Source organism: Gymnoscopelus braueri, assembly GCF_963280865.1.
Source record: "Gymnoscopelus braueri genome assembly, chromosome: 13".
NCBI classification, from domain to species: Eukaryota; Metazoa; Chordata; class Actinopteri; order Myctophiformes; family Myctophidae; genus Gymnoscopelus; species Gymnoscopelus braueri.
The window spans coordinates 45,419,576-45,430,064 of record NC_137615.1 but is presented as its reverse complement, the minus strand read 5'-3'; positions in this window follow the sequence as shown (position 1 = coordinate 45,430,064).

Genomic DNA, 10,489 nt, shown 5'->3' with positions numbered 1-10,489 from the left:
ATCTTTCACTCCATCTCTCACAGAATAACCTGTTGGATCCCAATCAGTCAGGATTTCTTTTTTTTTACCTTCAGAGTGCAGTCACACCTAACTTTGATTCAGCCAATGCGACAGATTCTGTCAATGCTTTTCAATGAGAACGGAAATCTGCGAATGGCAACAAACTGCTCGATTCATTTTTACAAGAGTGTCACACAAAAGTAGTGAACATAGATAATCTACATATAAACTCACAACAATACAAATTACGTTTCTATTTTGGAGGCATTTTGAAGTGGTTAGGTGGGTCAGTGGGTTTTATAGTTACACAATAAAATACCATTGATCGACATTATCGTTTTTAGCACGATTATCGACCAACTCAACCCGGCCATTAGTTTTGAGCACTATGGTGTCCCAAACAAAAATGTTGCCCTTGGCACCGTGTGACCAGTGTACAAAGCCTTGATAGTGTCAGGACAAAGGACATAGTCCCACATAATTTGATATCACTGATCTCTCCCACAAAGCTCTGGCCGGAACTGAAAGAGCCATGCAGTTTGTCAGGATCTTGCCCGATGATAACTCTGCCCCCGGGCAGTGTTGGAAAGTAACTAAAGTAATATGTAACTTAAAGTAATATTATTACTTTTTCCCAGTAACTAGTAACGTAACTAATTACTTTCACGTTTTGAGTAATATTATTACCTTTACTTTTTTCACGAGCCTTGGTGGTATACTCTGGGTTTGAGTGTGTTTATTTGATCCTGTGTTGTTTTTGGTCAATTGATATAATGGTAGACTGGTTGGGATCCAGTTGCTATGCAGGCTGCTTGCTGATCCGGTCTAGAGCGGATACGGAAACGTTGCGCACTTGTCTATGTGTGAATTATCAGCTGCGGAAGGGCGGGCCTTAAACCGGATCAAACAGTGTTGCCATGTCTGCTTATTATAAGCGACTTGTTAACCAATGAAGACGCGCTGTAAGCTTGTAGGTTGGCTATTTTCAATATATATATATATATATATATATATATATAAACACACTCCTGAATGATGCACTAAATATCAGTCAGTCAGAAGAATGATTGTTTTGTTGAAGTTTACATTTCCTACACCCACCACAAACCACGATGATATGTGTTGCTATGGGAGCCTTTTTATTCTATTAGAATTACTTTTGTTTACAAAGAAATGAAGCACTTTATTTTCAGCAGTCATACAGAATGATTGATTTTTATTTTTAACTTGCATTTGCTCCTACATTCTGCCACGATGATATGTGTTGCTATGGGAGCTTTTTTATTTTTGTATTTTGTTAGAATACATTTTGTTTAATAAACAACAGAAGTTGTTCAAAGATTGTGTCTCATGATGAGTCATTATCTGTTTGAGCCCAGGTGTTTGAATTTGAATATTTTTTTAGGCAAAAAATACATGAAATACATTTAAAATACTTCCAAAAAAGTCCTTGCGGTCTTGTTTCCATTGAGGTCCTTAGTATTCAATTCATAGTCAAATGGTTTTCATTTAGTCTGTAAGTTATGAATTCATACACAGTAAAAGTCTTAGTGTTGATATAATTGAAATGAGTGTACAAATAGAACCAAATGGACCCGTCATGTGTACAGAACACTTTTCAGAGTTAAATCAACAATGAGGATTTTACAATGTAGGCTGCAGAAAAGAGAAAAAAAACAACTGCTAATGTTGAAAATGCAAAGTCAGACTTTTGGGGAGAAAGGATGCAATTACTGGGGGCGAGAAAAAAAAAGTAACTAAGTAATAAGTAACTAGTTACTTTTGGCAGGTAGTAATAAGTAAAGTAACTACATTACTTTTTAAACAAGTAATATGTAATAAGTAACATATTACTATGTTGTAGTAACTATTCCAACACTGCCCCCGGGTTGCACCTTGTGGACCTTTTTGCAGATCTTACTGAGGCTTTTCTTGCCGTCCATGTAGAATGCAGCCAGACACAATTTATGTTGTAAACACGGCTGCACTGGGACCAAAATTACGCCCTGGCATTTAAAAAACTATACTGATTTGTTTGAAAACTAGAATCGAATGTTTTAAATAAGAAGACGAGAGAAGAAAAATCAAACACATCTATCCATTTGAACAAATCGTCAAATGGATAGATCTTCAAAAACCTCTCCACTCCTCTCAATCTCTATACTCAATACTCCACAGGCTAACTGACCCCTGACACCACACACGCACGCACATACTAGCATGCACATACATAGCACGCACATACATAGCACGCACATACATAGCACGCACATACTAGCACGCACATACATAGCACGCACATACATAGCACGCACATAGGACATAGCACAGCACATGGGACGAATGGAGAAGAGACAGGGATAAACAGATGGAGTGATGAAATTGCAGGCAGGAACACATGAAAGAGCTGTTTTACTTGTTAGTTGGTCCTCAGTACAATATTACTGGTTTTACTGCTCAGTCTACAGCTACTGCACAATGTGCTCATGTTGTAGTTTCTCCTTTCAGACACTAGATGGTGTCATTGAGCTACAAAGCAGGAACTACTTCCTGTGTAGTCCTGGTTTTATTAAAGGGACATTTCGCCGATTTGGCATCAAACCCCTGTTTTTATGAAGTCTAGGACCCATAAACATGATCCTGGTGTGTTTTTTGTGTTGTATCTGTATTTTTAGATTTGTATCCATATCCTCAGACACTATGAGTCATTTGACTCATAGTCTCTTTATCTCACCTTATTTCCGCACTACATGACTGCAGGTGACTACAGGTGTAGTTCAAATCAAAACCAACCCCCATAGCTCAAAGGATCGGCCCCAAGGATGTCTCCCTAACATTTTGTTCAACCTTCTTACCCCACTCGGCCACCATTAGCTACCTCACATGTACTATCATGGCGTCTGCAAACATATCAGAGTCCGACCATTCCATGGAGGAAGATGACAATTTTGACATTATCTCAGAGTCAGAAATACAGCAGGGTTACTTATTTGAACCCGAGTACACCAAAGAACAGCTCCAGTGCAGGGACGAGGAGGAGGCAGCAGCGTCTGTCTGCTGCTGCATGCCAGCTAGGCGGGCAACAGTAGCTGCTGGGGCGGACGAGGAGCAGCAACGCGTCGCGGATGATTCTTGGTGGAACTGCCAGAACGTACACGGACCGTGGACGGTGGACGGTGGACGGTTGTCTCTCGAGTAAGTAAACATTGCTGTTAAGTTGCCACTATCACTATAATCTCATGTTGTATCCCTCGGATAGGCTAGCTGATACATGGAGCCAAAACGCATCCTGATCTGATGGCGTTGTTGCCTCTTTTCTAATAAAATAATAAGTAGCCTGTCCTATCCTACACGAGGGACACAACGCGAGTGCTGTGAATACATATTTTTACGGGGCCAGAGCTCAGCTCTGGACCTGTCTTATTATTGTAGGTATTCTGTTTCCGCCACTTTTCGCAGTTCTGGCTGAACCGTGCTGTCGCTTTTTACGAAACTCGGCCATATGGTAGATGGTCATGAAAAACTATCAAGAAATAATTCTCACAATCTTTCGTCAAAAGGTGGCGCTATAGCAAAATGCCAACTTTGAACAGGTACAACTCATGCCCTGTTTGACCTACAGCCATGAAACTTCAATATACATATGCGTCTACTCATGATCAACAACTTTCACACTCTGACTTTTGACCTCTGACCTTTAGATCTCCCACCATTTTGAATTATATGAAAAACAGTTAAAACCTATCTCCTCCTGGGATTTTTGAGTAATCTGCACGAAACGTTTTACACATGAACTTTGGACCTATGCCGACAAACTGATGCAAAATATTTTCCATAAGTGAAAAAATGAAGCTTTAATTACCCAATGAATATTGCAGTTTTATGACAATTATTCATCTGCCCCTAACACATACATGCAGACTCACATTTCTTTGAAACTTTGCGTTAATGTTGAGGGTCATTCCAAATATTACTGAAACCAATCTTACTCCAATTGGTCAAAGGGGGGCGCTATAGCGATTTTTTGAAAGTGCAAACTTTAAACAGGCAAAAGTCATGCCTCGTTTGGCCGACAGCCATTAAACCTGTTTACACATGTGCCTTGACTCATGAGGAACACATGTATCACGTTGACCAGTAAGCTCCGCCCTTAGATTGTCCGCAATTTTGAGCAGTTTGAAAAACACTTAAACCCAGGATTTTTCAGCTATTTGCGTGAAACTGTATCATCTGTGTGATCTCCTTTTTCACGGGTTCTTGTCTGTTGGTCCAATGGCTTCTCCCTTAAACGTGTGCCTCACAACCTGAAGGTTGCCAGTTCAAGCCTCACTTGATGCGGACTTCATTAAAGTTGCATTGCACACAACATGATTGTGTCAATTAGTACATGTGCAATTGTTAAACATAACCTGAAATACTTATTTGAGAGGGTATGTTTTTGCAATGTATGACATACTTCATTCTGAAAATAGCCGTTCTACAATCTCAAAACTTTTCAGATAGCAACGTGTTTCTGAGCTTGTAGATCGGCTGCTTTCACTGGTTCACTTTTATCTTCAACAGACAACCTCAGCCTGGACAAAGCTATAGCACTATAGGTAATGTTGCAGCCCGTCAATCCAAAGGTTGAGGGTTCGATTCCTGTTAATGGCAATAGGTTGACACGTCCAATCAATCCATTCTGCTTCCATCCTTCTCTGTCTTCAATCTATTGTTTCCATGTCTCTCTCTCTTCAATCTATTCCGTTTCCATGTCTCTCTCTCCGCCCTTAGATTGTCTGCAATTTTGAGCAGTTTGAAAAAACACTTAAACCCAGGATTTTTCAGTTATTTGCGTGAAATGGTATCATCTGTCTGACCTCCGTTTTCACTGGATCAGGTCTGTTGGTCCAATGGCTTCCCGCTTAAGTGAATGTTTCACAACATCAAGGTTGCCGGTTCAAGCCTCACTTGGTGGAGACTTCATTTAAAGTGCATTGCAAACAACAAGACTGCATTAATGAATACATATGCAATTGATAAAGATAACATGAAATGCTTATCTGAGAAGGTCTGTTTTTGCAATGTATGACATACTTCATTCTGAAAATAGCCGATCTACAATCTCAAAACTTTTCAGATAGCAACGTGTTTCTGAGCTTGTAGATCGGCTGCTTTCACTGGTTCACTTTTATCTTCAACAGACAACCTCAGCCTGGTCGAAGCTATAGCACTATAGGTAGTGTTGCAGCCTGTCAATTTGAAGCTTGATGGTTCGATTCCTGTTAATGGCAATAGATTGAGACGTCCAATCAATCCATTCTGCTTCCATCTGTCTCTCTCTTCAATCTATTGTTTCCATGTCTCTCTCTCTTCAATCTATTCCGTTTCCATGTCTCTCTCTCCGCCCTTAGATTGTCCACAATTTTGAGCAGTTTGAAAAACACTTAAACCCAGGATTTTTTAATTATTTGCGTGAAATGGTATCATCTGTCTGACCTCCGTTTTCACTGGACCAGGTCTGTTGGTCCAATGGCTTCCCGCTTAAGTGAATGTTTGATAACATCAAGGTTGCCGGTTCAAGCCTCACTTGGTGGAGACTTCATTTAAAGTGCATTGCAAACAACAAGACTGTATTAATGAATACATATGCAATTGATAAAGATAACATGAAATGCTTATCTGAGAAGGTATGTTTTTGCAATGTATGACATACTTCATTCTGAAAATAGCCGATCTACAATCTCAAAACTTTTCAGATAGCAACGTGTTTCTGAGCTTGTAGATCGGCTGCTTTCACTGGTTCACTTTTATCTTCAACAGACAACCTCAGCCTGGTCAAAGCTATAGCACTATAGGTAGTGTTGCAGCCTGTCAATCCGAAGGTTGAGGGTTCGATTCCTGTTGATGGCAATAGGTTGAGATGTCCAATCAATCCATTCTGCTTCCATCTCTCTCTCTCTTCAATCTATTATGTTTCCATGTCTCTCTCTCTCAATTAATGCATGTGCAACTGTTAAAGGTAACATGAAATGCTTCTTGGAGAGAGTATGTTTTTGCAATGTATGACAAACTTCATTGTGAAAATAGCCGATCTACAATCTCACAACTTTTCAGATAGCAACGTTTTATGAGCTTGTAGATCGGCTACTTTCACTAGTTTTCGTTCCGAGGAGACACAAAAATGCCTTTATTGGTAAATGGTTTGTGAACCAGTGATCTAGAGTAGTTCGGGACACAGAGGCTTGGTTCATAATGGACGGAAATACTTATAAATATCAACAGACACTACCAGTAATTGTGTCAATTAATACATATGCAATTGATAAAGTTAACCTGAAATACTTATTTGAGAGGTTATGAAGTATGTATGACATACTTCATTCTGAAAATAGCCGATCTACAATCTCAAAACCTTTCAGATAGCAACGTTCTTTCTGAGCTTGTAGATCGGCTGCTTTCACTGGTTCACTTTTATCTTCAACAGACAACCTCAGCCTGGACAAAGCTATAGCACTATAGGTAGTGTTGCAGCCTGTCAATTTGAAGCTTGATGGTTCGATTCCTGTTAATGGCAATAGATTGAGATGTCCAATCAATCCATTCTGCTTCCATCTCTCTCTCTTCAATCTATTCTCTCTCTCTCTCGCTCTCGCTCTCGCTCTCTCTCTCTCTCTCTCATTCACCAGGTCAGGTCTGTTGTTCCAATGGCTTCTCGCTTAAGTGTGTGCCTTAAAACCTCAAGGTTGCCAGTTCAAGCCTCGCTTGATGCAGACTTCATTTAAGTTGCATTGCACACAACATGATTGTTGCGAACGCGGAAGGAGGCCTCCGACTAAGTGGAGCTTACTATATCACCGTGCTTGGGTTGTGTGTCTGTCCCTTATTTATGGTCTTTCCGTGTGTGTTCACGCTCTCATTGGCTCGCGCCCCCATGTGACTCGAAAATCCGTGCTGAAATGCCAGCAGCTGCACTGCCTGTATACAGCGTGTGTTCACGCTCTCATTGGCTCGCGCCCCCATGTGACTCGAAACTCCGTGCTGAAATGCCAGCAGCTGCACTGCCTGTATACAGCCGGCAGAGTGCGGCAGAGTGCACTACTACAGTGTGGTTGAAATATAGCAGCCTCAGTCAATGTGCGTTCGCTTCCAGCGTTCGCGCGTCTTACTTGTGTCAATTAATGCAAATGCAATTGTTAAAGGGTCTACACCATGAAAATCATTTTTTTCTTGTTTTTTTGTATTTTTTGGGGTCCCCAGTGTCTCTTGTACCCAAAAAAATGTTTTTTTTTTAAATTCAGTCATTCCTTCTCATTTCATGGATTTCCAGAATGGGCGTGTCTGAACAGGCGATCTCAGAATGGAAATGTTTATGATGTCACAAACATTATTGATGGCAAACCCAATGTTAAATGAAAAGTGCCCGAATCGCTCCGAAACTTTTTCTACCCCCCCTAAGTGGGGGTCTACGAACAAATACTTCGGGCTCGGGTTTTGGCTCCGCCCCCCGGAAGTGGGTGAAACAGGCACCTCAAACACTTGGTGGAATTGTTCAAAAATGTTCAAAGTGTTTTTTTTTTCGATTTTGTATTTTTCTTAGATGCTTCTTTTTATGCAGAATTTTTCAATTTTTTCCCCTTTTTTTAATAATTTTTTTAAATATTTTTTTTGTATTAACAGACAGAATTGCTCAGTAGCCCCCCCCTGCCCAAGAGGACGTTTTGGTATTGCAGCTGAAAGCGCTGTATAAGCCAGAGACAATTGACTTGGGATGAGTATATCTGAGTGATGATTTAGGCTCAAACCTTTTGAAAAAGGTTTGAGGGACATACACCATATGATATTAAATATCAAATATTTTTTTTAAATTCATGGTGTAGCTCCTTTAAAGATAACCTGAAATGCTTATTTGAGAGTATGTCTTTTCAATGTATGACATACTTCATTCTGAAAATAGCCGATCTACAATCTCAAAACTTTTCAGATAGCAACGTGTTTCTGATTTTGTAGATCGGCTGCTTTCACTGGTTCACTTTTATCTTAAACAGACAACCTCATCCTGGACAATGCTATAGCACTATAGGTAGTGTTGCAGCCTGTCAATTCGAAGGTTGATGGTTCGATTCCTGTTAATGGCAATATATTGAGATGTCCAATCAATCCATTCTGCTTCCATCTCTCTCTCTCTTCAATCTATTATGTTTCCGTGTCTCTCTCTCTCTCTCTTCAATCTATTCCGTCTCTCTCTCTCTCTCTCTCTCTCTCTCTCTCTCTCTCTCTCTCTCTCTCTCTCTCTCTCTCTCTCTCTCTCTCTCTCTCTCTCTCTCTCTCTCTCATTCACCAGGTCAGGTCTGTTGTTCCAATGGCTTCTCGCTTAAGTGTGTGCCTTAAAACCTCAAGGTTGCCAGTTCAAGCCTCACTTGATGCAGACTTCATTTAAGTTGCATTGCACACAACATGATTGTTGCGAACGCGGAAGGAGGCCTCCGACCAAGTGGAGCTTACTATATCACCGTGCTTGGGTTGTGTGTGTGTGTGTCTGTCCCTTATTTATGGTCTTTCCGTGTTTGTTCACGCTCTCATTGGCTCGCGCCCCCATGTGACTCGAAAATCCGTGCTGAAATGCCAGCAGCTGCACTGCCTGTATACAGCGTGTGTTCACGCTCTCATTGGCTCGCGCCCCCATGCACTCTGCCTGTATACAGCCGGCAGAGTGCGGCAGAGTGCACTACTACAGTGTGGTTGAAATATAGCAGCCTCAGTCAATCTGCGTTCGCTTCCAGCCTTCGCGCGTCTTACTTGTGTCAATTAATGCAAGTGCAATTGTTAAAGATAACCTGAAATGCTTATTTGAGAGTATGTCTTTTCAATGTATGACATACTTCATTCTGAAAATAGCCGATCTACAATCTCAAAACTTTTCAGATAGCAACGTGTTTCTGAGCTTGTAGATCGGCTGCTTTCACTGGTTCAATTTTATCTTCAACAGACAACCTCAGCCTAGACAAAGCTATAGCACTATAGGTAGTGTTGCAGCCTGTCAATCCGAAGGTTGAGGGATCGATTCCTGTTAATGGCAATAGGTAGAGACGGCCAATCAATCCATTCTGCTACCATCTTTCTCTCTCTTCAATCTATTATGTTTCCATGTCTCTCTCTCTTCAATCTATTCCTTTTCCATGTCTCTCTCTCCGCCCTTAGATTGTCCGCAATTTTGAGCAGTTTGAAAAACACTTAAACCTAGGATTTTTCAGTTATTTGCGTGAAATGGTATCATCTGTTTGACCTCCGTTTTCACTGGATCAGGTCTGTTGGTCCAATGGCTTCCCGCTTAAGTGAATGTTTCACAACATCAAGGTTGCCGGTTCAAGCCTCACTTCGTGGAGACTTCATTTAAAGTGCATTGCAAACAACAAGACTGTATTAATGAATACATATGCAATTGATAAAGATAACATGAAATGCTTATCTGAGAAGGTATGTTTTTGAAATGTATGACATAGTTCATTCTGAAAATAGCCGATCTACAATCTCAAAACTTTTCAGATAGCAACGTGTTTCTGAGCTTGTAGATCGGCTGCTTTCACTGGTTCAATTTTATCTTCAACAGACAACCTTAGCCTGGACAAAGCTATAGCACTATAGGTAGTGTTGCAGCCTGTCAATCCGAAGGTTGAGAGTTCGATTCCTGTTAATGGCAATAGGTTGAAATGTCCAATCAATCCATTCTGCTTCCATCTCTCTCTCTCTCTCTTCAATCTATTATGTTTCCATGTCTCTCTCTCTCTTCAATCTATTCTGTTTCCATCTCTCTCTCTCTCTCTCTTCAATCTATTCCGTTTCCATGTCTCCCTCTTCAATCTATTCCGTTTCCATCTCTCTCTCTCTCTCTCTCTCTCTCTCTCTCTCTCTCTCTCTCTCTCTCTCTCTCTCTCTCTCTCTCTCTCTCTCTCTCTCTCTCTCTTTCTTTCTTGCGGGGCGGCCATAGCTGAGTGGTTAGTGAGCCAGCCTAGGGAGCCAGAGGCCCTAGTTGCCTCAGGTACGATTCCAGGCCAGGCCAGCAAATGAAATTTGTCCCTGAGCAAGACTCTTAACCCCTAATTGCTCACAGGCCCTCATTGGAAACAAGACCGCAAGGACTTTCATGAACGGACCTGTTAAAGGAATTATCCTTATCTCTTCAATCTATTCCGTTTCCATGTCTCTCTCTCTCCGATCTACAATCTCACAACTTTTCAGATAGCAACGTGTTTCTGAGCTTGTAGGTCGGCTGCTTTCACTGGTTCACTTTATCTTCAACAGACAACCTCAATCTGTACAAAGCTATAGCACTATAGGTAGTGTTGCAGCCTGTCAATCCGAAGGTTGAGGGTTCGATTCCTGTTAATGGCAATAGGTTGAGATCTCCATTCAATCCGTTCTGCTTCCATCTCTCTCTGTCTTCAGTCTATTATGTTTCCATGTCTCTCTCTCTCTTCAATCTATTCCGTTTCCATGTCTCTCTCGCTCT